Source organism: Pteropus vampyrus, unplaced genomic scaffold, assembly GCF_000151845.1.
Source record: "Pteropus vampyrus isolate Shadow unplaced genomic scaffold, Pvam_2.0 Scaffold307, whole genome shotgun sequence".
NCBI classification, from domain to species: domain Eukaryota; kingdom Metazoa; phylum Chordata; class Mammalia; order Chiroptera; family Pteropodidae; genus Pteropus; species Pteropus vampyrus.
The window spans coordinates 349,789-356,351 of NW_011889088.1; the positions used below are offsets into that span (position 1 = coordinate 349,789).

The window sequence follows — 6,563 nt, forward strand, 5'->3', positions numbered from 1 at the left end:
CAAGTTAGAAACCACCCGAAGCCAGAAAGCTAGTAAGTGACAGAGCCAGAGGCCTCAATGTACACTGACCTCAGATGGAAAATGCTGATACCCTTGTTCCTTTGTGTCTAGTGCTCCTAAAGAGGTAAACCCCTAGACCTTAGGTTGTGGCCATGAAAATGCACCTGATTTCAGACTGGCCCCTGCTGCTACGCTCTAATGTCCATCACTGTTTGCACTGAATTTAATTTTGGCACAAGGACTCCCCGTTGGCCTTGACGCTTTCTTAGATTTGAACTGCATCGCACCTTCTGTCCTTCTGTCTCTCCTTCACAGGGGTCAAACTTACATCACAGTCTGCCACCCCTCCCAGCTTTCCCCGGCTCCCTGCCCATCTTCACTCACAGGTGTTTTCCTAAAAATCTCTTGCCCATAGGATCCTGTCCTGGTGTCTACTTCTTCAATGACAAGAACTAACATGAGCGGTAAGATGAGGATTTGGGACTGTCTCACTCACAGGGAGGGGGAAGGAGGATGCCATCCCGGTTGACAGGGAGCCCCAGATAGTCCCTGGAGCAAGATAGCAGCTCAAATGCTAAATATTCCACTGGTGAGGACCTGGGAAAATTGGCTAGAGGAGAGGAGTGCTGTGGCAGGCGTGAGAATTCAGGCACTTTAAAAATATGGGGGAAATTGCTTGGTTACTGCGAACTCATATTGATACCAAGCAGAGGGATGAAGAGGGACCGCGGGCCACTAACAGGCAGGAAGTGTGAAAGGTAGAGCCTCTGTGGTAGCTTACAAAGAGGCTCTTATCTCCTGCAGTGGAGAACAGATACAGCTGAGTGGCAGGCTGAAGACAAATTGTTAGAGTTGCAGAACTCCTGATAAATCTGAATGCTCAGCCAAGGTAGTTATGTGAAGGTCGGGCCCTGGTGGGGAAAATCTGGAACCCTGAAACGAGATAAAGGTATCTGGGTGGACGCTGTGGCCTCCCTGACCCCCTGAGCTTGCAGGGGTGGCTCACCCTTCCTCATGAGAGCTGTCACCTCTGCTGTGCTGTACGATGCCGCAGAGGGCTCACTCCTTCAGGGCGACAGCTGCTCTCTCAGCAGTAGCCCCACTTCCTTTTCCTGGTTGCCAAGGACAATAATTAGGGTTAAATTCCAGAATAATCTGGCTGGAGACATGCCGAGCCTGATAAGGGAAAAAAGAGACTATACCATGAAAGAGTAGTATCCATCCTGAATGCTGCCAGGAGCCAGGGGTACCTGGGACTGGATTTTGACAGTGTGTGATTAAGGGGGCTGGAACGTAAGATTGGCCAGGGCACTTTCTTGCGATATATGTAATTTAATACCCTAGCTAGAACACTAGGGGATGGCGTGGGCTCTGCTGTGGTGGCTTTCAGTAGTTTGGGAAAAGTAGTGGCCAACATTCAGTGAAGTATTAATACCTGAGTTCTCCTGGCAGATGGTAGAGAAGGAAGAAAAAACGCTGAGGAAAGCGGGAACGCTGATGGGATGATTGCATAAGGACAGTATGACTGGCAGGGCCAGAGGGGGCAGTCAAGGGGCTTTATTTAACCCACAGAAGGGTGTGAAGATAGTCAATAGAGCACGGTGTCCCTAGGGGCAAAACAGATGGGCAGCCAACGCGTCTCTGCTTAATATCTACAACCGAAACAGCAGACAGGAATGAAGAAGCAGGAGGCAGGGGCAATAGAAAGTCATGAAAGTCACGGTCTCTTGTTCACTTCCCCGACCCGAGCCAATTTTCCGATACGGAACTCACTGCAGAGGCGGCCAGGTCTCAGGAGGGAGGACTGCAAAACTGCAGCGAATATGAAGCATGATGATTCCTTCAGCTTTTTTTTTTTCCCCAAAGGCCTATGGTCATTTATTTGTGTGATATTTTATGAGAGAAAAGAGAATAACAAGACATCTGAGGACTAGTAGAGACAGAGTTTGAATAGACATTAACCCCTGGAGACTCAAAGCAGTGTGAAGGGCCCTTTTTCAGAGCGGGGCCTGGGGAGGCCAGGCGATAAGTAGGGTCCCGGCTGAAGTCTGGCTTGTGGTGGGCTCTTTAGGCCCACGAACCCACCCAGTAGTCCCTTGGCCCCAATGCCGAATTAGAATTCACCTGCTTTGACAGTTAGTATAAACCCCCACATTGGATCTCTGGCCTACTAGCTAGGAGCTATCATGGCAGAGAAGGCCAAGTGAAATTTCCTGAAACTACTTTCTCCCAACTCCTTTGTCCTGCCCAAGATAGTAAATAAAAACAATATCTCATCCCAGGGGATGTGGCAGAGATTAACGTCACCATTAACAACTTAAGGGATGCAGGGGCGGTGGTCTCCACCATCTCTACCTAATTCACCAGTCTGACCGCTGCAGAAATCGAACGAATCCTGGAGGAAGGCTGCAGACTGCCTCAGGCTCAACCAAGTAGTCGCCCTGCTTGCAGCTGCTGCTGTAGACCTAGAGTCACTGCGAGAGCGGGTTAATCAGGCCTTCGGTGTGTGGCTTGCAGTCTTTGGTGAATGTGTTCTTTTCCATTCCGATTAGAAAAGAGGGTCAGAAACAGTTCGCATTCATGTAGAAGAGACAATGTTCATTTACGGTTTTGCCTCAGAGCTATGTTGACTGCCTTGCTGTCTGTTGTAATATAATCCCACGGGATCAGGACCATCTCGATCCTTTACGTCAGCGACACTGGGCTGATTACACAGGATGAGCAAGAGGTTCTTATATGTTAGAGGCCATAGCCAAGTCACATGCGCTCCAGAGTGTGGCCATATAAAACCTATGAAGAGCCAAGGACCTATCACTCCAGTGACGTTTTTAGGGGTTCAGTGGTTAGGGGCACACTGGGATATCCCCTCCCAAGTAAGAGAAGTTGTTGCATCTTCTATCTCGGCACAGTGAAGAAGCACAGCGCCTGGGAACCTCTTTGGAATTAGAGACAACACATTATTCTGGGTGACATGAAAGGCTGCCAGCTGTGGGTGGGTCCCCTAATAGCAAAAGGCTCTGCAGAAGGTCCAGGCTGCAGTGCGAGCAGCCCTGCCATCCGGGTGATACAGTGTGGCAGACTCTTGGGTGTTGGAAGTGTCAGTAGTGGGAAAGGGAAAGATGGAGGATAGACTTTATGGCAAGTCCCAGAGGGAAAATTGCAAAGCAGGCCCCTGGGATTTTATGGTTAGGCCATGCCATCGGCAACCGAGAATTACGCACCTTTAGAGAAACAATTTCTGGCATGTTACTAAGCTCTGGTAGAGACAGAACACCAGGTGGGAATCTGAAACTGCCCGTTGTGAGCTGGGTTCTGCTGGATGCTTCAAGTCTTAAGGTCAGATGGGCCTGGCAGCAGTCCATCGGAAGATGGAAATGCTACCTCTGGGATTAAGCCTGAGCAGGGCCAGAGGGCATGAGCAAACTGCATAAGGACATAGCTAGAGCCTGTCCCCTAGTCTATACCTTTGGCCGCATGGAGGATCCTGTGCAACCAGTTGAAAAAGAAGGAAAAAGCCAGAGCTTGGTTTGTGGATGGTTGACGTGGCACATGGGTACAAGCTGAAGACGGACAGTGGCTGCATGACAAAGTGTTAAGGGAAAGAGAAAATATTCCTGTTGGGTAGAGCTGTGAGCAGAGTGCTTGGCCATCTACTTTGTGCACAAGAAAAGTGGCCTAAGGTGGACAGAACATATACACATATACACACTGGCAGTGACCAATGGCCTGGCCATTTGGTCAGGGGGCCAGAAGGAAAGGACTGGAAGTCTGGGGGCAAGGAGGTGTGGGGTAGAGGTATGTAGATGGACGGACATATGGGAGAAAGCATGAAGTGCGAAGATTTAGTACCACATGCTAATACCCATTAGGGAGTACCCAACACAGAGGAGGCAGTGAATAAGCAAATAAACACAATGACTTGCACATTACACTAGGCAGTCATTGTCACTGACTACACTGGAACCAGCACACAGGGCATATGAGTGGAGTGGCCACTGTGGCAGAGGCGGAAGCCATATAAGGGCTAACGTGGGCCCAACAGCACAGCCTCTGAATGTCCAACCTGTCAGCAACAGAGACCAGTGCTGAGCCCCTGATCTGGCATTATTCCTCATGGTGACCAACTTAGCACTTGGGGGCAAGACGACTACATCACCCCTTTCATCCTGGGAGGGCTGGCAGTTCATCCTCATAGGAAAAGAGAGCTATTCTGGGTACGGGTTTGCCTTTCCTGACCACAGAGCCCCAATCAGCGCCACATCAGGGACTTTGCCTGATGCAAAGGCAAAGAATTCCACACGACATAGCATTCCCCTGGGGGAGGCAGCAAGGGTCCTACTGCAGGACAGTTTATGTTTGCTGCCAGTCACTTTAGATCCCTGTGTCCAGTTATGTGACCCTGATCAGCAGGATGCAGGGCTGCTTCTACGTGACGGGGGCAGAAAGGAATATGAGTGCGATGCAGGCGATCGCCGAGCACCTCCAGGTAATGCCCACTGCAGTCGTGAAAGAACAGGTATGGCAACTCTGACCCGAGAAGGGTTTGTTTACCAAGCATTCAGGTTCTCTGTCCCCCTTGGCGTGAAGGTTGGGCATGCTACCAGGTGAAGCCACCAGCATCTGCCGAGGTTGCTGAGGGTGAGGGAATTCAGAATGGAGTGAGAAGGGAGGGATGAGATTAACTGCGTTGACAGGGGCTGTAGTCAGGCCTCCGTCTTTCTCTCCATTTCCCTTAGGAAGAGAGGCCCAAGGGAAACAAGGAGGAGCTGCTCTCTGAACCTGGTGGGGAAGCAGATCTGTGTGGCATGAGGGGTGGAAAGTGACAACCATGAAGACTTCTCCCACGTCTCCGACTGCAGGGACTGTAAGTGACTGTCGGCCCCAGCTGCCATGTTCTCAGATCCACTGCGGCGTTTGTGCCAAGCCCAGGCTTCCCTCGGGCCGCTGTCTGATGACTGAGTGTGGCGCGGATCCTAGGCGGGCCCATTCTCGGGAGATGTGGGATTCCTCTGATGACTCCTGAAGGCTTGAGGACTTCTCACCCGCCTGGCTGAACTTCCTGAGAACTGCACTGCAGTCTGTCCCTCCCTCTCTCTTTCATAAGGGGCACATCTTCCATCCTCCTTTGCTTTTCCTTCCTATTTGGTATCTGCTTCTCAGAGGACTGGGACTAACACATCTCTGTTACTCCAAGTGTTGTCCTTGGACCAGCAGCCTTGGCATGACTTGAGAGCTTGTTAGAAATAGAGAATGTCTAACCCCACCCCAGACCTACCAAATCAGAATCACTTTAACAAGATGATGCATTCATATGTGCATTACACTTTCAGAAGCACTGATTTAGATGAGTTGGTCTTTTCCAGCAAATCTTGTAAAGAGTTTGGAACCCGAGCCTTCGCAAAGGTAAAGTTTGAATCACAGAATCACAGATCACCTGGGTCCTTCATTTTATAGGTCAAAGCCCAGCAAAGTTAAGGGACTGGTTCCAGGTCATATAGTGAATTAGATTTAGAGAAAGCACTCAAGTCTCTCCCTCCCACTGCAGGTTCTGCTGTGAGGTTATTCGCTCCAAATCTGTATTGTCTAGTATGGTAGCACTGGACACGCAGCATAATAATAATAAAAAAAAAAATTGATCTTTGTCCTGGGTTCCTGGCATTGAGTCCCTAAAATCCTTAGAATTTCCTGAGTGCTGGGAGTGTCTTTTATTATTCACCAGTGTTTATATGAATTGAGTGACTGGGGTGGGGCTCCTACATGGCATTGGGACAGGGGCTGGTCCCCAGAAAGAACAAACCTATGAACAGAGGGTAGGAACTTTCAGCTACTAGGAAGGGGAGAGAGGCCGGAAAATGGGTTATAAAAAGTCCTGAACAAATTTCAGAGAGCTTCCCAGCTGGTGAAGCCCACATCGAGGGGCTGAGAGAGCGGCTCGTCCAGAGAGGGCGTGGAATCCTCACACCACTCCATTTGGCAGTTGTTGAGTTGTATCCTTTATAACAGACTGGTAAACGTCAGTAAAGTGTTTTCCTGAGTTCTGTGAGTTCTTCTGGAGAATTATTGAACCTGAGGAGGGGGTTATGGGAACCCCCAAATTCATAGCCAGTTAGCCAGAAGTACAGGTGGCCCCTGGGACACATAACTGAAATCTAAAGTGGGGGCAGTCTTGTGGGACTGAGCCCTTAACTGTGGGATCCGTGCTAACTCTGCTGAATTAGGGTCAAAACTGGGTGAAACTGCAGGACACCCAGTTGGTGTCGGAGAATTGGTGTGAAAAAATGACATGCGTTTGGTAGAAGTGGTGTCAGAAAGAAGATATCACACTACTGCAAACTGAGATGTGCTGTAAGTGCAAAATAAACCCTGGATTTTGAGGACTCAGTATGATCAAAGAATATAAAATATTTCATTAATATTTTTTGTATTGATTACATGTTTAAATGATTTTGACATGCTGTTAAAATATAAAAATAAAATGTCATTAAAATTAATTCCACCTATTTCTTTTTGCTTTAAAAAAAGGGTACAGGATTGGCTAGGATTATAAAACTTTCACAGTCCTA

General features: G+C 49.0%; 1 long non-coding RNA gene across 2 annotated transcripts; it reads left to right on the top strand.

The window, feature by feature from the left end:
- On the top strand, window positions 1-5,641 carry LOC111730326. Of its 2 annotated transcripts, XR_002776637.1 has the most exons (3): window positions 1-32; window positions 416-464; window positions 4,737-5,641. It is a non-coding gene; the product is annotated as an uncharacterized LOC111730326 (long non-coding RNA). The 2 variants fall into 2 exon arrangements; XR_002776636.1 differs by lacking the exon at window positions 1-32 and having other exon boundaries at window positions 49-464.
- The last annotated feature ends 922 nt before the right edge of the window (window positions 5,642-6,563 follow it).